The following is a 22,420-nucleotide window of genomic DNA, read 5'->3' on the forward strand; positions in this document are numbered from 1 at the left end:
ACAGCAAACTCTCATTAACAGTAATAATGTTTTAATGATGTTGATCGAGGAATAATTATTGGCTCGGGCGCCAGGGATAACTTCCCTGCTCTTCATCAAAAATAGTGCCATAGGATCTTTGACTGAGAGAGCAGGCAGGGTCTCGGTTTAATGCCTCATCCAAAAGATGGCACCTCCGACAGTGCAGCACTGCACTGTAGTGTCAGCCTAGATTTGTGTGCTCAAGTCTCTGGAGTGGGACTTGAACCCACAACCTTCTGACTCAGAGGCAAGGGTGCGACCAATTGAGACATGGCTGACATTTCTTTTGGAGATAATTAGTATTACTTTTTCCAAAGATTGAGGTGGTATCTTTTTGGTATATGATTACAAAATCAGAAGCCTTCCTACCAATTCCAATTGTTCCAAATGTAAACATCTGCCTTTCTGGCTCCAATACCTAAAATAACATGTCGCACTTACCAGACCTTGCAAAACCTCATGATATCATGATCTCTGCAACAAGGCTTCCCTAATGTTGCGGTATGTGAGGGCATTGAACCAAATTGAGACTCCTGTCGTATGCTGTGTTCCTAACACAGATGAGGCTGCACACAGGGAAGTTAAAGTAACAGTGACCTCAGTCTTTAATAAGACACTCCAGAGTGAGGAACAGGCCTTAGGGGCCGGCTTATATACAGTGCTCCCAAGGGATGCTGTGATCCCTTGGGACTTCAGGGAATGAGCTCCCTGGTGGCGGAACATGGGAGTGCATGCTTTAAGATACACAACACTGCACATTATGGGAGAGTGACCTTCGTGCCTACACAGAGTTGTGTTGTTCTTTGAGCAACCTTCTTTTCACTGTTGAACCAATTAAATCCAGTTCTGTCACCTGTCAGTTGTGAAAAGGTATCTAATCATTTTTCTTTTTGGCTCTCGCATTCTCAGTAAAGCCTGCAATGCAATATTCTCATCTCCACTATCTTGGAATAATAGAATCATACCGATACGTTCATAATAAAGGATGAAACTGAGTACTGTGAACAATGAGCAAGTGTGACTTTAGCACCTTTAATGAGACTCCAGAGTGCAGGTACCTTGTGGGTGGCCTGCTTATATACTGTGCTCCCAAGGAAAGCTGGGATCCCTTGGGACTCCAACAGGTAGACCCTCTGGTGGTAGTGTAATACAGGTTGCAAGGGATTAAATACATGACATCACTCCTCCGTAAAGTCAATAATACACTTATTTACAAGGTGAGACGATCTGTGGCATTTCACTCCCTTGTCGATCGTCTCAGTACAAATGCGCGTGTGGGTAAGTTGGTTAGTTCTTCACTGGGCTGCTGGGCAGCCAGCCTTGCCAGTCTGCTGGGGATGGTGAGTTCGGCATCGTGGTCAACCATGATGTCAGTTGCCACTTGTATGTTTGTGTTGGAGGGTCAAAGTTGGCTGTGTCTTCTTCAGGTTGTTCGTAGCTGTTGGTGAATCGCAATTTGATTTGGTCCACATGTTTACTGCATGTTAGTCCTATTATATATGTAAACTTGTAAATACCTTGTGTAACCACCAGAGGGCTCATCCCTGGAGTCCTGCAATAAAAGACAAAGGTCACACTTTACTTTGAGCTCACAGTATCTGGTCAGACTCTTTATCCAGACAGTCTGCACCTGGACCGGAACAAATGTATTGGGGGAGTGTTTGCTCGTGCCGTTGGGGAGGAGTTAAACTAATATGGCAGGGGGACGGGAACCTATGCAGGGAGACAGAGGGAAGTAGAATGGGGGCAGAAGTAAAAGATAAAACGAAGAAAAGTAAAAGTGGAGGGCAGAGAAACATAAGGCTAAAAGCAAAACGGACCACATTACAGCAAAATTCTAAAGGGGCAAAGTGTGTTAGAAAGGCAAGCCTGAAGGCTCTGTGTCTCAATGCGAGGAGTATTCAGAATAAGGTGGATGAATTAACTGCTCAGATAGCAGTTAATGGGTATGATGTAATTGGCATCACGGAGACATGGCTCCAGGGTGACCAAGGCTGGGAACTCAACATCCAGGGGTATTCAACATTTAGGAAGGATAGACAGAAAAGAAAAGGAGGCGGGGTGGCATTGCTGGCTAAAGTGGAAATTAATGCAATAGTAAGAAAGGACATTAGCTTGGAAGATGTGGAATCAGTATGGGTGGAGCTGCGGAATACCAAGGGGCAGAAAACGTTAGTGGGAGTTGCGTACAGACCACCAAACAGTAGTAGTAAGGTTGGGGACAGCATCAAACAAGAAATTAGGGATGCATGGAATAAAGGTACAGCAGTTATCATGGGTGACTTCAATCCACATATTGATTGGGCTAACCAAGCTGGTAGCAATGCGGTGGAGGAGGATTTCCTGGAGTGTATTAGGGATAGTTTTCTGGACCAATATGTCGAAGAACCAACCAGGGAGCTGGCCATCCTAGACTGGGTGATGTGTAATGAGAAAGGACTAATTAGCAACCTTGTTGTGCGACACCCCTTGGGGAAGAGTGACCATAACATGGCAGAATTCTTTATTAGGATGGAGAGTGACACAGTTAATTCAGAAACAAGGGTCATGAACTGAAGGAAAGGTAACTTCGATGGTTTGAGGTGTAAATTGGTTAGAATAGACTGGCAAATGATACCCAAAAGGTTGACAGTGGTTAGGCAATGGCAAACATTTAAAGATCACATGGATGGACTTCAGCAATTGTACATCCCTGTCTGAGTAAAAATAAAACGCGGAAGGTAGCTCAACCGTCGCTAACAAGGGGAATTAAGGATAGTGTTAAATCCAAGGAAGAGGCATATAAATTGGCCAGAAAAAGCAGCAAACCTGAGGACTGGGAGAAATTTAGAATTCAGCAGAGGAGGACAAAGGGTTTAATTTTGAGGGGGAAAATAGAGTACGAGAAGAAGCTTGCCGGAACATAAAAACTGACTGCAGAATCTTCTATAGATATGTGAAGAGAAAAAGATTAGTGAAGACAAACGTAGTTCCCTTGCAATCGGATTCAGGTGAATTTATAATGGGGAACAAAGAAATGGCAGACCAATTGAATAAATACTTTGGTTCTGTCTTCACGAAGGAAGACACAAATAACCTTCCGGAGGTACTCGGGGACCGAGGGTCTCGTGAGAAGGAGGAACTGAAGGATATCCTTATTAGGCAGGAAATTGTGTTCGGGAAATTAATGGGATTGAAGGCCGATAAATCCCCGGGGACTGATAGTCTGCATCCGAGAGTACTTAAGGAAGTGGCCCTAGGAATATTGGATGCATTGGTGATCATTTTCCAACAGAATATCGACTCGGGATCAGTTCCTATGGACTGGAGAGTAGTTAATGTAACACCACTTTTTAAAAGGGAGGGAGAGAGAAAGCGGGTAATTATAGACCAGTTAGCCTGACAACAGTGGTGGGGAAAATGTTGGAATCAATTATTAAGGATGAAATAGCAACGCATTTGGAAAGTAGTGACAGGATCGGTCCAAGTCAGCATCAATTTATGAAAGGGAAATCATGCTTGACAAATCTTCTGGAATTTTTTGAGGATGTAACTAGTAGAGTGGATAAGGGAGCACCAGTGGATGTGGTGTATTTGGACTTTCAAAGACTTTTGACAAGGTCCCACACAAGAGATTAGTGTGCAAAATCAAAGCACATGGTATTGAGGGTAATATACTGACGTGGATAGAGCACTGGTTGGCAGACAGGAAGCAGAGAGTCGGGATAAACGGGTCCTTTTCAGAATGGCAGGCAGTGACTAGTGGAGTGCCGCAGGGCTCAGTGCTGGGACCCCAGCTCTTCACAATAGACATCAATGATTTGGATGAAGGAATTGAGTGTATGGGGAAGTCCAGAACAAGGGGTCACAGTCTGAGGATAAGGGGTAAGCCATTTAGGACCGAGATGAGGAGAAACTTCTTCACCCAGAGAGTGGTGAACCTGTGGAATTCTCTACCACAGAAAGTAGTTGAGGCCAATTCACTAAATATATTCAAAAGGGAGTTAGATGAAGTCCTTACTACTCGGGGGATCAAGGGTTATGGCGAGAAAGCAGGAAGGGGGTACTGATGTTTCATGTTCAGCCATGAACTCATTGAATGGCGGTGCAGGCTAGAAGGGCTGAATGGCCTGCTCCTGCACCTATTTTCTATGTTTCTATGTTTCTATGTAATATCTCCAAGTTTGCAGAAGACACTAAACTGGGTGGCAGTGTGAGCTCTGAGAGGGACACTAAGAGGCTGCAGGGTGACATGGACAGGTTAGGTGAGTGGGCAAATGCATGACAGATGCAGTATAATGTGGATAAATGTGAGGTTGTCCACTTTGATGGCAAAAACGCGAAGACAGAATATTATCTGAATGATGGCAGATTAGGAAAAGGGGAGGTGCAACAAGACCTGGGTGTCATGATTCATTAGCCATTGAAAGATGGCATACAGGTACAGCAGGTGGTAAAGAAGGCAAATGGTCTTTTGGCCTTCATAGCTAGGGGATTTGAGTATCAGAGCAGGGAGGTCTTACTGCAGTTGTACAGGGCCTTGGTGAGGCCTCACCTGGAATACTGTGTTCAGTTTTGGTCTCCTAATCTGAGGAAGGACGTTCTTGCTATTGAGGGAGTTCAGCGAAGCTTCACCAGACTGATTCCGGAATGGCTGGACTCATTAAAACAGATTATCTGGCCATTATCACATTGTTAACCTGTGGAATTCCCTGCTGCAGAGAGTTGTTGATGCCAGTTCATTGGATATATTCAAGAGGGAGTTAGATATGGCCCTTTGGCTAAGGGGATCAAGAGGTATGGAGAGAAAGCAGGAAAGGGCTTCTGAGGGAATGATCAGCCATGATCTTATTGAATGGTGGTGCAGACTCGAAGGGCTGAATGGCCTACTTCTGCACCTATTTTCTATGTTTCTATATTTCATACATAACAACTAGCGACGAGATCAGATAACGAACCCCACCACAACGATGCAGAGAACAGTGGGCATCCTGGAGAAATTTTCGGAGGGAAATGATTGGGAAACCTTTGTGGAGCGACTCAACCAATACTTTGTGACCAACTAGCTGGAAGGAGAAGTGAATGTTGCCAAACGAAGGCAGATTCTCCTCATCGTTTGCGGGGCACCACCGTATGGCGTCATGAAAAATCTGCTTGCTCCAGCGAAACCCACAGAGAAATCGTACAATGATTTGTGCACACTGGTCCGGGAGCATCTTAACCCAAAGGAAAGCGTTCTGATGGTGAGGTACCGGGTCTACATGTACAATAGGTCTGAAGACCAGGAAGTGGTGAGCTATGTTGCTGAGCTAAGATGCCTTGCAGGACATTGCGAATTTGAAGGACATTTGGAGCACATGCTTCTTTGTACTTGGCATTGGCCATGAAGTAATACTTCGCAAACTTTTGAATGCAGAGACCCCAACCTTGAGATAGACCAGATGTTCATTGCCACCAGTGACAATACTAAGCAAATCTCTCAGCACACGAGTGCTGCTACAATTACTGTGAACAAAGTGATGTTGTTTTCGAATCGCAACGTAGAGGGCAGGTCACACACACCTGCAGCTGCACGTCCGCAGATGTCTCAGAGTCCACCATCAAGGGTGATGAATGCAAGGCCATTAACACCTTGTTGGTGCTGCGGGGGTGATCATTGTTTCCATTCATGCCGCTTCAAAGGATATGTTTGCAAGGGTTGTGGAACAATGGGACACCTCCAACGTATGTGCAGGCGAGCTGCAAATCCTGCTAATCCTGCAAACCACCATGTTGCAGAAGAGGACAGATCCACAGCGGATTACGACGTATCAGAGCCTCAGACCGAGGAGACAGAGGTGTATGGGGTGCACACATTTACCACAAAGTGTCTCCCGATAATGCTGAAGGTTGAATTAAATGGACTCCCGGTGTCAATGGAGCTGGACATGGGCGCGAGCCAGTCCATTATGAGCAAAAATACTTTTGATAAATTGTAGTTCAGAAGGCCTTGTCGAAATCTCGACCTCAGAAAAGAATGACTCCGACACTTACAGCTCCGATAGAAGTTTCCCTTTTAATTTACTTGCTCGCAATGGGTAGGTTTCACTCAGTCAAGGGCTAAATGAACACCTCCGCAATGGTACAGCTTCACAAGATATTTATACAGTAAAACCCAAGTTCTGGCCTCTCCCTGTGTATTGCTCTGTCTCACAGTCAGTGAATACAGATAAAGAGTTAATTACTATATCCTGGTCCTGACATGGTGTCGAGATATTTCCTTTTGTCAGGGTTATCAGAAAGCCAAACGGCCATTACTCCATGAGTCATAGGTAATGGGCTATCACCTGTCTTGTATTGTGTCAGGATTATCCAATTTCCTGGTCAGTTTACCTGTTTGCTTCAAATGGATGAGGTAAAGGAAAGAGATAATGGCTAGAAGATAAGGGTGGGGTGACATGGAACTCCTGTAGTGTAGACAATAGGAGAGCACCATGGGGGGGTTACTTGTCTCAGCATGACTTGTCTCCTAACTGTCTGATAACCATCAGCCATCTAACAGCAGGTTTGGCTGTTTATACAAGCTGGCTGCTAAAATGCAGAAAGTTCTGGAAGGGCCAGGACTCCATTTTAATCAAAAGGCACACAAATACCGTATGGTATCAGCTTAGATAAAAATACATTTCCACAGCCTCAAGGCCAGTCCTGACTCCCATTCACACTAAACTGAGAACTTACACAAAGGAACTGATTCCCGTAATCGGCAGTGCTACTGTAAAGGTCTCCTACGATGGAGCTGTGCAGAAGTTACCACTCTGGGTGGTACCGGGCAATGGTCCCATGCTGCTTGGCAGGAGCTGGCTGGGAAAGATATGCTGGAACTGGGACGACGTCCAAGCGCTTTCGTCCGTCGACGACACTTCTTCTGCCCAGGTCTTAAACAAGGTCGCTGTTCGAACCAGGCATCGGGAAGTTCCAAGGATTAAACGTGCAGATCCACCTAATTCCGGGGGCGCGACCCATCCATCACAAGACGAGAGCAGTACCGCACAAGATGAGAGAGAGGGTGGAGATCAAGCTGGACTGGTTGCAATGAGAGGGCATCATTTCGCCGATCGAATTCAACGAGTGGGCCAGTCCAATTGTTCCAGTCCTCAAGGGAGACGGCACCGTCAGAATCTGTGGTGATTACAAAGTAACCATCAATCGTTTCTCCCTGCAGGATCAATACCCACTACCAAAGGAAGACGACCTTTTTGCGACGCTGGGGGGAGGAAAGAAGCTCACGAAGCTGGACTTGACCTCAGCCTACATGACGTAGGAGCTGGAGGAATCATCGAAGAGCCTCACCTGCATCAACTTGCACAAAGGTCTCTTCATTTACAACAGATGCCCATTTGGGATTTGATCAGCCGTGGTTCCAGAGAAACACAGAAAGCTTACTCAAGTCGGTCCCACGCACCGTGGTTTCCAGGACGACATCTTGGTTACAGGTCTGGACACCGTCGAGCATCTGCAGAACTTGGAGGAGGTTCTTAGTCAGCTCAACCGTGTGGGGCTCAGGTTAAAACGCTCAAAGTGCATTTTCCTGATGCCTGAAATGAAGTTCCTGGGGAGAAGAATTGCGGCAGATGGCATCAGGCCCACCAATTCGAAGACGGAGGCAATCGAGAACACAACGAGGTCACAGAATGTGACAGAGCTGCGGTCGTTTCTAGGACTCCTGATCTACTTTGGTAACTTCTTACCAGGTCTCAGCACACTGTTAGAACCACTTCACACCTTACTGCGTAAAGGGGACGAATGGGTATGGAGTAAAAGCCAAGAAAATGCCTTTGTAAAAGCTAGAAAACTGTTATGCTCAAACAAATTGCTTGTGCTATATGATCCATGTAAGCGTTTGGTACTAGCATGTGATGCATCGTCATAAATGTCGGGTGTGTATTGCAACAAGCTAATGAATCTGGGAAATTGCAATCAGTTGCTTATGCATCCAGAAGTCTGTCTATGACTGAGCGAGCCTACAGCATGATTAAAAAAGAAGCGTTAGCGTCTGTTTATGGGGTAAAGAAAATGCATCAATATCTGTTTGGGCTCAAATTTGAATTGGAAACTGACCATAAGCCACCGATATCCCTCTTTTTGGAAAATAAGGGGATAAATACGAATGCATCGGCCCGCATTCACAGATGTCCGCATACAACTACACCATCTGCCATAGGCCAGGCACAGAAAACTGTGGTTGTAGGCTGCCATTGCCCACCACGGGGATGGAAATGGCACTGTCCGCAAATTTAGTCATGGTAATGGAAGCATTCAAGAGTGAGCAATCACCCATTACTGCCCGACAGATTAGAACCTGGATGAGCCAGGACAGCTTACTGTCCTTAGGAAAAAACTGTGTGCTTCATGGGAGCTGGTCCAGTGTCCCATTAGAAATGCAGGAAGAGAGAAAGCCGTACCAGCGGTGCAAAGATGAAATGTCTATACAGGCAGACTGCCTTCTGTGGGGTAATCGGGTAGTGGTACCCAAAAAGGGGAGGGACACTTTCATTAGTGATCTCCACAGTACTCACCCAGGCATTGTAATGATGAAAGCGATAGCCAGATTCCATGTGTGCTGGCCCGGTATCGATGTCGACTTAGAGTCCTGCGTGCACAAATGTAATACATGTTCACAGCTAAGCAATGCACCCAGGGAGGCGCCACTAAATTTGTGGTCTTGGTCCTCCAAACCGTGGTCTAGGGTCCATGTCGACTATGCAGGCCCGTTCTTGGGTAAAATGTTCCTAGTGGTTGTAGATGCGTATTCCAAATGGATTGAATGTGAGATAATGTAGGCAAGCATGTCCGCCGCCACCACTGAAAGCCTGCGTGCCTTGTTTGCCATGCACAGCCTGCCTGATGTCCTTGTGAGCGACAACAGGCCGTGTTTCACCAGTGCCGAGTTCAAAGAGTTCATGACCCACAATGGGATCAAACATGTTACATCTGCCCCGTTCAAACCAGCATCCAATGGTCAGGCAGAGAGAGCAGTGCAAACAATCAAGCAAAGCTTGAAGAGGGTAACTGAAGGCTCACTGCAGACTCGCCAATCCCGAGTCCTTGCTTAGTTACCGCACCAGACCCCACTTTCTCACTGGGATTCCATCCGCTGAACTGCTCATGAAAAGGGTACTTAAGTCAGGGCTCTCGTTAGTCCACCCTGAACTACACGGACAGGTAGAGAGCAGGCGGCTTCAACAAAGTACATATTATGATAGCGCAAATGTGTCACGCAAAATTGAAATTAATGATCCTGTATTTGTGTGGAACTATGGACAAAGTCCCAAGTGGCTTCCCGGCACTGTTGTGGCCAAAGAGGGGAGCAGGATGTTTCGGGTCAAATTTTCAAATGGACTCATCTACAGGAAACACTTGGACCAAACCAAACTCAGATTCACGGACTATCCAGAGCAACCCACATTAAATCCTACCTTTTTTGACCCCCCAATACACACACCAGTGGCAACCGATACAGCGGTTAACCACGAAGCAGAACCCATCACCCGCAGCAGCCCAGCAGGACTCACCACACCAGGCAGCCCAGCAAGGCCAGCTGCACAACAGCCAGCGAGGGCCCAACAAACGACTCACCAAAACCAGCATTTGCACCGAGATGATCAACCAGGGAAAGAAAGGTCCCAGATCGACTCACCTTGTAAATAGTTACACTTTTGACATTGAGGGGGAATGTTGTTATATATGTAAACCTGTAAATACCTTGTGTAACCACCAAAGGGCTCATCCCCTGGAGTCCCAAGGGATCCCACAATTCCTTGGGAGCATCTGTACTTAAGGAGGCTTCACAGGCTGGAGAGGCACTCTGGAGACCTGTAATAAATGACTAAGGTCACATTTTACTTTGAGCTCACAGTATCTGGCCAGACTCTTTATTCATACATAACAAGTCCATTGGCCAATTTGACCTGAAACACTACTCCCCTCTTTGGCTATGACCGTGCCAGTGAGCCATTTGGGACCATGTCCATAATGGAGTAGAAACACAGGGTCCTTGATCTCAATATCACGTGACAAATTTGCGCGGTCATGGTACACACTTTTTTGATACCGCCTGCCCTCCACTTGATCATGGAGATCAAGGTGGACAAAAGAGAGCCTTGTTTGAGTGCCCTTTTCATGAACAGCTCGGCTGGGGGAACCCCGGTGAGTGAGTGGGGTCTGGTGCGGTAGCTGAGCAGCACTCAGTTTAGCTGGGTCTGCAGGGAGCCTTCTGACATGCGTTTCAAGCTTTGCTTGATGGTTTGTACTGCCCGTTCTGCCTGGTCGTTGGATGCGGGCTTGACCGGGGCAGGTGTGACGTGCTTGATCCCATTGCGGATCATGAATGCCTTGAATTCAGCACTAGTGAAACATGGCCCACTGTCGCTGACTAGGGCATCAGGCAGGCCATGCATGGCAACATGGCTCGTAGGCTTTCAATCGTGGCCATGGACGTGCTTACTGACATTTTTGCACATTCAATCCATTTTGAGTAAGCATCCACGACAACCAAGAACATTTTGCCTAGAAATGGGCTCGCATAATCCACGTGGATCCTCGACCACGGTTTGGAGGGCCACGACCACAAACTTAGCGGTGCCTCTCTGAGTCGATGCCGGGCCACCACACATGGGATCTGGCTATGGCTTTCATCATCACCATGCCTGGGTGGGTGCTGTGCAGTTCACAAATGACCGTATTTCTGTCTTTCTTGGTCAAGACCACGCGACTGCCCCACAACAGGCGGTCCGCCTGCAGGGACATTTCGTCTTTGCGCCTGTGGAACAGTAGTTTAATTGCCTCCTGCATCTCCGCTGGGACGCTGGACCAGCTCCCATGGAGAACACAGTTTTTTTTAACCAAGGACAGTAAAGGATCCTGGCTGGTGCAGGTCCTGATCTGGTGGGCCGTAACGGGGGTCTTTTCGTTTTCGAATGCATCCATTACCATGAGCAAGTCCGCAGGCTTTGCCATTTCCATCCCGGTGGTGGGCAATGGCAGCCGACTGAGAGCATCAGCAAAAGGATTAAGACCAATGACCCTGCCCGGTCTGTGGCGGATTACATAGTTGTATGCCGAAAGCGTGAGCGTCCATCTTTGGATGCGGGCATAGGCATTGGTCTTAATCCCTTTGCTCTCAGAGAACAGCGATATGAGCGGCTTGTGGTCAGTTTCAAGCTCAAAATTGAGGCCAAGTAAGTACTGGTGCATTTTCTTTACCCATAAACGCACGCCAGAGTTTCTTTTTCAATCATGCTGTAGGCCCTTTCGGCCTTGGAAAACTCCTGGACACATAAGCGACCGGTTGCAAAATCCCTGATTCATTAGCCTGTTGTAACACACACCCGACCCCGTATGATGACACATCGCAAGCTGACACTAATCGTTTACATGGGTTATACAGGACAAGCAGTTTGTTTGAACACAACAGATTCCTGGCTTTCTTAAAGGCAGCTACTTGTAAATTCCCCCGTACCCAGTCTCTCCCTTGCGCAGTTGCGCATGCATGGGTTCTAGCAGGGTGCTTAACCCAGGTAGGAAATTACCGAAATTATTAAGGAGTCCCAGGAATGACCGCAGCTCCGTCACGTTCTGTGGTCTCGGCGTGTTCTTGATAGCCTCTGTCTTGGCGTCGGTGGGTCTGACGCCGTCTGCTGCGATTTCTCTTCCCAAAAACTCGACCTCCTGCGCCAGGAAAACACACTTTGAGCGTTTCAACCTGAGCCCCACGTGATCCAACTGACTAAGAACTTCTTCCAGATCCTTCAAGTGCTCAATGGTATCCCAACCTGTAACCGGTATGTCGTCCTGGAAAACCACGGTGCTAGGAACCGACTTTAGCAGGCTCTCCATGTTCCGTTGGAAGATCACCGCGGCCGACCAAATTCCGAACGGACATCTGTTATAGATGAACAGATCTTTGTGCGTGTTGATGCAGGTGAGGCCTTTCGAAGACTCCTCCAGCTTCTGCGTTATGTAGGCCGAGGTCAGGTCCAGCTTGGTGAACATCTTCCCTCCAGCCAGGGTCACAAATAGATCGTCTGCCTTGGGTAGCGGGTATTGGTCTTATAGCGAGAAACGGTTAATCGTTATTTTATAGTCCCCACAAATTCTGACCGTGCCATCCTCTTTAAGTACCGGGACAATCAGACTGGCCCACTCCTTGAACTCCACCAGGGCGATGATGCCTTCTCGCTGCAGCCTGTCCAGCTCAATTTCCATTTTCTCACGCATCATGTATGGTACTGCCCGTGCCTTGTTGGTGGATGGGTCCCGTACGGGGTCTGCACTTTTGTCCTCGAGAAGCTTCCAATGCCTGGCTCGAACAACGATGGCAACCTGCTCAGAACCTAAGCACATGAGGCGTCGTCGATGAACGAAAGCGCTCGGATGTCATCCCAGTTCCAGCAGATTTTTCCCAGTTAGCTTCTGCCAAACAATGTGGGGTCATCCCCTGGCACAATCCACATCGGGAGTTCGTGTACTGCTCCATCATAGGAGACTTTAACTTCTGCACTGCCAATTACAGGGATTAGTTCCTTGGTGTAAGTCCTTAGTTTAGTGTGAATGGGGCTGAGCTTGGGCCTGTGTGCCTTATTGCCCCACAGCCTGTCGAAGGCCTTTTTGCTCATTATGGACTGACTTGCCCTCGTGTCCAGCTCCATAGATACTGGAATACCGTTCAGTTCAACTTTCAACATTATTGGTGGATATTTCGTGGTGAATGTGTGTACCCCGTACACTTCTGCCTCCTCGGTATGAGTCTCCAATTCAGCCTGATCCACAGTGGATCGATCTTCCTCTGCAAAGTGGTGGTTTGCAGGGTTTGCAGCTCTCCTGCACATTCGCTGGAGGTGTCCCATTGTTCCGCAACCGTTGCACGCATAGTGCTTGAAGCGGCATTGATGGGGCCAATGATCACCTCCACAGCGCCAACAAGGTATTAATTGCCTCGCATTAACGATTGATGGCGGACTCTGGGTCATCTGAGGTCGAGCAGCAGCAGTCAGTGTGTATGTTCTGCCATGTATATTCCTGTTCAAAAACAACGTTACTTTGTGCACAGTACTGGCCAAAACTTATTTACTCTGCGAAATCTATTTGGTGTTGTCGCTGGTGGACATAAATGCCAAGGCTATCGTTATGGCTTTGCTAAGATTCGATGTTTCAATAGTCAATAGTTTGCGAAGGATTACCTTATGGCCAATGCCCAGTACAAAAAAGTCTCTAAGCATTTGTTCTCGGAATCCCTCAAACTCACAATGTCCTGCGAGGCGCCTTAGTTCGGCGACATAGCTCGCCACTTCCTGGCCCTCCGACCGTTGACACGTGTAGAACCGATATCTCGCCATCAAAACACTTTCCTTAGGATTTAGGTGCTCCCGGACCAGTGTAAACAATTCTTCATAGGATTTAGCTGTTGGTTTTACCAGAGCTAGGAGATTCTTCATGAGGCCATAGGTTGATGCCCCACAGACAGTTAGGAGGATTATGCTTCGTTTGGCAGCATTCTTGTCCCCTTCCAGCTCATTGGCCACAAAGTATTGGTCGAGTCTCTCCACGAAGGCCTCCCAATCGTCCCCTTCTGAGAACTTCTCCAGAATACCAACAGTTCTTTGCATTTTCACGCGGTTGTTTGTTACCTCATCGCCAATTGATGCATTCATAATAAAGGATGAAACTGAGTACTGTGTACAATGAGCAAGTGTGACCTTAGCTCCTTTAATGAGACTCCAGAGTGCAGGTATCTTGTGGGTGGCCTGCTTATATACCATACTCCCAAGGGATGCTGGGATCCCTTGGGACTCCAACACGTAGGCTCTATGGTGGTAGTGTAATACAGGTTGCAAGGGGTAAATACATAACATATAGAATCATAGAAGTTTACAGCATGGAAGGTGGTCATTTCAGCCCATCGTATCTAGATGCCCAACAAGAGGTTATCCAGCCTAATCCAACTTTCCAGCTCTAGGTCCGTAACCCTGCAGGTTATGGCACTTCAAGTGTACATCAAAGTACTTTTTAAATATGGTGAGGGTTTCTGCCTCTAACACCCTTTCAGGCAGTAAGTTCCAGACTCCCACAACACTCTGTATGAAGAAATTTTCCCTCAAATCCCCTCTAAACCTTTTACCAATTACTTTAAATTTATGCCACCTGGTTGTTGACACCTCCGCTAAGGGAAATAGGCCCTTTCTATCCACTAGGTCCCTCATAATTTTATACACCTCAAAGAGTCTCCTTTCAGCCTCCTCTGTTCCAAGGAAAACAAACCCAGCCTATCCAATCTGTCCTCATGCTAAGATTCTCCACTACCGGCAACATCCTTGTAAATCTCCTCTGTACCCTCTCCAGTGCAATCACGTCCTTTCTGTAATGTGGTGACCAGAACTGCACGCAGTACTCCAGCTATGGCCTAAGAAGTGTTTTATAGAGTTCAAGCATAATCCCCCTGTTCTTGTCTTCTATGCATCGGCTAATAAAGGCAAGCATTCCGTATGCCTTCTTAACCACCTTATCTACCTGGCCTGCTATTTTCAGGGATCTGTGGACATGCACTCCAAGGTCCCTTTGCTACTCTATACTTCACAATCCTCTAGGTGTGGTCTCACCAATGCTCTGTACTGTTGTAGCAGGACTTCCCTACTTTTATACTCCATTCCCCTTGCAATAAAGGCCAACATTCCATTTGCCTTGCTAAGTACTTGCTGTACCTGTATGCCAACTTTCTGAGTTTCATGTACAAGGACCCCCAGATCCCTTTGTACCGCAGTATTTTGTAATCTCTCTCCATTCAAATAATAATTTGCTTTTCTATTTTTCCTGCCAAAGTGGATAACCTCACATTTTCCCACATTATACTCCATCTGCCATTTTTTTCCCCACTCACTTAGCCTGTCTATATCCCTTTGCATATTTTTTGTGTCTTCCACACAATTTGATTTCCCACCCTTTTTTATATCATCAGCAAACTTGGCTACATTACACTCGGTTCCTCCATCCAAATCATTAATATAGATTGCAAATAGTTGAGGACCCAGCACCGATCCCTGCGGCACCCCAAAAGTCACTGTTTGCCAACCGGAAGATGACCCATTTATCTCGACTTTCTGTTTTCTATTCGTTAGCCAATCCTCTATCAATGCTAATATATTACCCCCAACCCCTGCCTCCACATGGCAGTCTCTCCTGCTGCTGGAGCGGAGGACCGCCAGGACCAATCTCGGGAGGGAGAGAGCGGGTGGACTTTTGTCAGCGTTGCACGCCGGCACACGTCAGCGGACGCTCCCCAGCGATCTTCTCTCCTCACCGGCGTGAAGACCTCACCAAACTCGCTCGGGGGGGGAGAGTGCCCAGGAAACAGGGAAACCACCTAGAAAACTCAGCGGCAGCTGGCGGTAGGTCCACGAAATTCGGACCCTATGTTTCAGAATAAGGGGCCGCCCATTTAAAATGGAGACGAGGAGGAATTTCTTCTTTGAGGGTCATGGATCTTTGGAATTCTCTACCCCAGAGAGCTGTTGAGGCTGGGCCATTGAATATATTTAAGATAGAGATAGAGAGATTTTTGAATGATAAGGGACTCAAGGGTTATGGGGAGCAGGCAGGGAAGTGGTGTTGAGGCCAGGCTCCGATCAGCCATGATCTTATTGAATGGTAGAGCAGGCTTGAGGGGCTAAATGGCCTACTCCTGCTCTTATTTCTTATGTTCTCATGTTCTTTTGCAGCCCCATTCCCCTTGCTATGCAGAATCTGCTGAGGAAGCGGGCACAAACCACAACACAGATTTTTGAGACTATGAAATATTCTGACATTTCCAATCAAGTTCATGGGCTTGACTTTCCATTAATTTTGCATGCATACTGCCTACTTAACGTCCATTTTAACGCTGAAATGAGGTATAATGCCCATATATCTTTTTTTGGGCAGAAAGATCAGAATGGGTTAAACTGATGCCCCTAATATCGTCCAGCATTACTTTCGGCATGTAATTAATGCCCAGGAGATCACATGGCTCCGGTTGGGATGGAGTGTAGAATGTTTCAGTATAAGGGGTGTCGCAGTTGTGTGAGGCGGACTGGTTGGGCTGGGTGCTCTTTGCCTTTCAGTCATTATTCATAGGTTTATATGTAACCTTTAGGGCTGCTGACCAAGGGCCGTGCGGCTCTTTGTCAGCCGGCGCGGACGCAATGGGCCGAAATGGCCTCCTTCTGCGCTGTAAATTTGTATGTTTCTATGTTTCTATATTTCTATATTGTCCACTTAGCCACAAAATGGAAATTAGCGACCATTTCTCGATCACTTATCGCGGAGTGTTACTTTCGGCATGAACTTAATGCCGATAAAAAATAATACCGCCCACCCACCTTTTTTGGGCAGAAAGATCAGAAACATAGAAACATAGAAAATAGTTGCAGGAGTAGGCCATTCGGCCCTTTGAGCCTGCACCACCATTCAATAAGATCATGGCTGATTATTCCCTCAGTACCCCTTTCCTGCTTTCTCTCCATACCCCGAGATCCCCTTAGCCGTAAGGGCCATGTCTAACTCCCTCTTGAATATATCCAATGAACTGGCATCAACAACTCTCTGCGGCAGGGAATTCCACAGGTTAACAACTCTGAGTGAAGAAGTTTCTCCTTATCTCAGTCCTAAATGGCCTACCCCTTATCCTAAGACTATGTCCCCTGGTTCTGGACTTCCCCAACATCAGGAACATTCTACCCGCATCTAACCTGTCCCGCCCCGTCAGAAACTTACATGTTTCTATGAGATCCCCTCTCATTCATCTAAACTCCAATGTATAAAGGCCCAGTTGATCCAGTCTGAGTATTTTATCTTTTTATTTTTATTTTCTTAATCAGTAGGAAATCTTTGGCATTGTTGCCAAATTAAGTTAATTTAAGGATTAAGTCATAGCAGGAGAGCCCAGACTTGTGTCATGCTCCCCCTGTGCCATGTGGGAAATCAGGGACACAGACTACTATGCATGCGGGAAGTGTATCCAGCTGCAGCTCCTGTCAGACCGCATTGCGGCACTGGAGCTGCGCATGGACTCACTCTGGAGCATCCGCGATGCTGAAGATGTCGTGAATAGCACATTTAGTGAGTTGGTCACACCACAGGTAAAGATTACAAAGGTAGATAGGGAATGGATGACCATCAGGCAGAGCAGGAGTAGGAAGGCAGTGCAGGAGTCCCCTGCGGTCATCTCCCTCCAAAACAGATATATCACTTTGGATACTGTTGGGGGTTATGGCTCATCAGGTAAAGGCAGCAACAGCCAAGCTCATGGCACCATGGGTGGCTGTGCTGCACAGGAGGACAAGAAAAAGAGTGGGAGAGCTATAGAGGTAGTGATTCTATTGTAAGGGGAATAGTTGGGCGTTTCTGCAGCCGCAATCGAGACTCCAGGATGGTATGTTGCCTCCTTGGTGCAAGGGTCAAGGATGTCTCGGAGCGGCTGCAGCGCATTCTGGAGGGGGATGGTGAACAGCCAGTTGTCGTGGTGCATATCTGTAAAGACCAACCCTCCCCGCGCCCACACCGACCCCCCCGCCACCACTTCTCCTCCCCACCTCTACTCTTCCCCTTCCCCTCCTGACTTCAAGCCACCTGGCCGAGGAGTTCCTCAGGCAATGCTTCATTGGGGGGTGGGGGGTGGGGGAAGACGGCTGAACTGCTGCTTGGACGGATACAGGAGAGGACAGTCCCGAGGTGGGAACGTGCTCGGAGCCAGAAGCAAGATGTTGCTCCTGGCTTTTGTGTCGTTGGCAATGGGGGTGCGGCACCTTGGGGTGCAGGGCTGCGCTCCGGGACTACTGGGAGCTCTCTGCCACCAGTGTCCCTGTCTACCAGTTCCAGGGCCTCCGCCATCCCTTCCATGTTATCTATCTATCTGAGCTATCTGAGACAATGCGCAACAAGGTTATGTTAAATAAAAAACATTTAATCCGCCCATTTGTGTGAAATCATAATTATAACTGTAAAAAACACCCCACCCTACCCCCGCCTCACCCCACAACAAATTTATCACATTTACATCATTCGAATGGTCACCAGTTCATGCAACACAGAACACAAATGCAAAACAGCAAGGTAGCCCCCTCGCCCCTTTCCCCGACCCTTCCACCAAAATAGTACAAACAACATAAAAATATGCCCAAGACAACACCTGCGGCCATGCACCTCACTTTCCTTTCCCCCCGACTTCTCCTCCCCACCTCTACCCCTATCCCGATCCCTCCTGACTCCAAGCCACCTGGCCGAGGAGTTCCTCAGGCGCTGCTTCATTGGGGGGGGATGATGGCAGAACCACTGCTTGGACAGATACGGGAGAGGATGGTCCCAAGGTGGGAACGTCCTCCAGGCCAGAAGTAAGATCTTCCTCTTGGCTCTCATGTGTCATTGGCAATGGGGGGGTGGCACCTTGGTGTGCAGTACCGCACTCCGGGACTACTGGGAGGCCTCTGCCACCAGTGTTCCTGGCTATCAGCTCCAGGACTCCACCATCCCATACTCCATCAAGGTAGTGGACATGCTGGCCAGCTGGAGGGATATGCCCCCCCCATTGTCTGTTGGATCTGCTGACCTATGTCAACACTCCTCCTGGACAAGTGTACCATGTCCCCACTCAGATCTGCCACTCGTGGAGCAGACCTGCCACATCGAACCAATCTCCACTTGGTTGGTGCTGTCCTGGAGACACCTGGGGTGCCCTGTGGCAAGGTGCTTTGGCCCGGTACCTCAACAGTGGATGTGGGAATGGCCGCAGGAGCACTAGGTGTCATCGGTGTCGAATGGATTATGGAGGTTGGGGTTGCACGCTCCTCGAAGTTGGCACTGTCATCCGTTGAGAAGGGACCCAGCAGATGCACGGGCGAGAATCCAGCGACTCCGTCCCCGCGCCCCCACCTTCTGGGCTCGGTGTTCTTACATGGGGCCACGCTGCTGGCTGAGCTGCAAAACATAAATGAGGTTATTAGAAGAGAAGGGGCTGTTAGGGTCACAAGGTGAATCCAGTGCTACACACAGCATATGCACGACAAAAGCAACATCGCGAGCAAGATCATCACAGACATCACATTTCATGACCATCACCAAATTCTGCATTGCAATGATTCTCATGAGGTCATCATTATTTAGAGAAGAATTTTATGATTCATCTATCATATAATATTGATCAGATATGTGTGGGTGTGGCATCTATTGACTTTACATCACGCAATGGAGTATACTTTACTCACGTGGCATCACACCAGGCTCTGCTGCTGCTTGCGTGACTGACCGGGGGTGGCTCCCCACTAGTGCCAGTACCCGCTCCTCGATGTCGGTGAGCTCGATGATGACTGGTGGCCCTCCCCACCTGTTCGCTTCAGCTTGGCCCTATTCCTTGAAAGCTTCGGGAGTGTTTAAACTAATATGGCAGGGGGATGGGAACCTATGCAGCGAGATAGGGCGAAGTAATATGGAGTCAGAAACAGATGGTAGAAAGATAAAAAGCAACAGTGGAAGGCCGAGTAAACAAAGGCAAGAAACAAAAAGGGCCACACTACATCATAATTCTAAAAGGACAAAGGGTGTTAAAAAAACAAGCCTGAAGGCTTTGTGTCTTAATGCAAGGAGTATCCGTAATAAGGTGGATGAATTAACTGTGCAAATAGATGTTAACGGATATGATGTGATTGGGATTACGAAGACGTGGCTCCAGGATGACCAAGGCTGGGAACTCAACATCCATGGGTATTCAACATTCAGGAAGGATAGAATAAAAGGAAAAGGAGTTGGGGTAGCATTGATGGTTAAAGAGGAGATTAATGCAATAGTTAGGAAGGACATGAGCTTCGATGATGCGGAATCTATATGGGTAGAGCTGCAGAACACCAAAGGGCAAAAAACGTTAGTGGGGGTTGTGTACAGACCTCCAAACAGTAGTAGTGATGTTGGGGAGGGCATCAAACAGGAAATTAGGGGTGCATGCAATAAAGGTGCAGCAGTTATCATGGGTGACTTTAATATGCATATAGATTGGGCTAACCAAACTGGAAGCAATACGGTGGAGGAGGATTTCCTGGAGTGCATAAGGGATGGTTTTCTAGACCAATATGTCGAGGAACCAACTAGGTGGGTGGCCATCTTAGACGGTGTGTTGTGTAATGAGAGAGGATTAATTAGCAATCTCATTGTGCGAGGCCCCTTGGGGAAGAGTGACCATAATATGATGGAATTCTACATTAGGATGGAGAATGAAACAGTTAATTCAGAGATCATGGTCCAGAACTTAAAGAAGGCTAACTTTGAAGGTATGAGGCGTGAATTGGCTAGGATAGATTGGCGAATGATACTTAAGGGGTTGACGGTGGATGGGCAATGGCAGACATTTAGAGACCGCATGGATGAACTACAACAATTGTACATCCCTGTCTGGCGTAAAAATAAAAAAGGGAAGATGGCTCAACTGTGGCTATCAAGGGAAATCAGGGATAATATTAAAGCCAAGGAAGTGGCATTCAAATTGGCCAGAAATAGCAGTGAACCTGGGGACTGGGAGAAATTTTGAACTCAGCAGAGGAGGACTAAGGGTTTGATTAGAGCAGGGAAAATAGAGTACGAGAGGAAGCTTGCAGGGAACATTAAGACGGATTGCAAAAGTTTCTATAGATATGTAAAGAGAAAAAGGTTAGTAAAGACAAACGTAGGTCCCCTGCAGTCAGAATCAGGGGAAGTCATAATGGGGAACAAAGAAATGGCAGACCAAATGGAGGAACTGAGGGAAATCCTTATTAGTCGTGAAATTTTGTTGTGGAAATTGATGGGATTGAAGGCCGATAAATCCCCAGGGCCTGATGGACTGCATCCCAGAGTACTTAAGGAGGTGGCCTTGGAAATAGCGGATGCATTGACAGTCATTTTCCAACATTCCATAGACTATGGATCAGTTCCTATCGAGTGGAGGGTAGCCAATGTAACCCCACTTTTTAAAAAAGGGAGAGAGAAAACAGGGAATTATAGACCGGTCAGTCTGACATCAGTAGTGGGTAAAATGATGGAATCAATTATTAAGGATGTCATAGCAGTGCATTTGGAAAGAGGTGACATGATAGGTCCAAGTCAGCATGGATTTGTGAAAGGGAAATCATGCTTGACAAATCTTCTGGACACATTTTTTGAGGATATTTCCAGTAGAGTGGACAAGGGAGAACCAGTTGATGTGGTATATTTGGACTTTCAGAAGGCTTTCGACAAGGTCCCACACAAGAGAATAATGTGCAAAGTTAAAGCACATGGGATTGGGGGTAGTGTGCTGACATGGATTGAGAACTGGTTGTCAGACAGGAAGCAAAGAGTAGGAGTAAATGGGGACTTTTCAGAATGGCAGGCAGTGACTAGTGGGGTACCGCAAGGTTCTGTGCTGGGGCCCCAGCTGTTTACATTGTACATTAATGATTTGGACGAGGGGATTAAATGTAATATCTCCAAATTTGCGGATGATACTAAGTTGGGTGGCAGTGTGAGCTGCGAGGAGGATGCTATGAGGCTGCAGAGTGACTTGGATAGATTAGGTGAGTGGGCAAATGCATGGCAGATGAAGTATAATGTGGATAAATGTGAGGTTATCCACTTTGGTGGTAAAAACAGAGAGACAGACTATTATCTGAATGGTGACAGATTAGGAAAAGGGGAGGTGCAACGAGACCTGGGTGTCATGGTACATCAGTCATTGAAAGTTGGCATGCAGGTACAGCAGGCAGGTATAGAAAGCAAATTACATGTTGGCCTTCATAGCGAGGGGATTTGAGTACAGGGGCAGGGAGGTGTTGCTACAGTTGTACAGGGCCTTGGTGAGGCCACACCTGGAGTATTGTGTACAGTTTTGGTCTCCTAACTTCAGGAAGGACATTCTTGCTATTGAGGGAGTGCAGCGAAGGTTCACCAGACTGATTCCCGGGATGGCGGGACTGACATATCAAGAAAGACTGGATCAACTGGGCTTGTATTCACTGGAGTTCAGAAGAATGAGAGGGGATCTCATAGAAACGTTTAAAATTCTGACGGGTTTAGACAGGTTAGATGCAGGAAGAATGTTCCCAATGTTAGGGAAGTCCAGAACCAGGGGTCACAGTCTAAGGATAAGGGGTAAGCCATTTAGGACTGAGATGAGGAGAAACTTCTTCACCCAGAGAGTGGTGAACCTGTGGAATTCTCTACCACAGAAAGTTGTTGAGGCCAATTCACTAAATATATCCAAAAAGGAGTTAGATGTAGTCCTTACTACTAGGGGGATCAAGAGGTGTGGCGAGAAAGCAGGAATGGGGTACTGAAGTTGCATGTTCAGCCATGAACTCATTGAATGGCGGTGCAGGCTCGAAGGGCCGAATGTCCTACTCCTGCACCTATT

At 47.3% G+C, this 22,420-nt stretch overlaps 1 long non-coding RNA gene across 1 annotated transcript; it reads right to left on the reverse strand.

The window, feature by feature from the left end:
• Positions 1-1,417: 1,417 nt before the first annotated feature.
• LOC139260057 (uncharacterized) lies at positions 1,418-18,867 on the reverse strand. Its single transcript, XR_011592711.1, has 3 exons — positions 18,768-18,867; positions 1,539-1,573; positions 1,418-1,459 (listed from the first exon to the last, which is right to left on the reverse strand). It is a non-coding gene; the product is annotated as an uncharacterized lncRNA (long non-coding RNA).
• Between the last annotated feature and the right edge of the window lie 3,553 nt (positions 18,868-22,420).

Source organism: Pristiophorus japonicus, chromosome 1 (genome assembly GCF_044704955.1).
Source record: "Pristiophorus japonicus isolate sPriJap1 chromosome 1, sPriJap1.hap1, whole genome shotgun sequence".
NCBI lineage: Eukaryota > Metazoa > Chordata > Chondrichthyes > Pristiophoridae > Pristiophorus > Pristiophorus japonicus.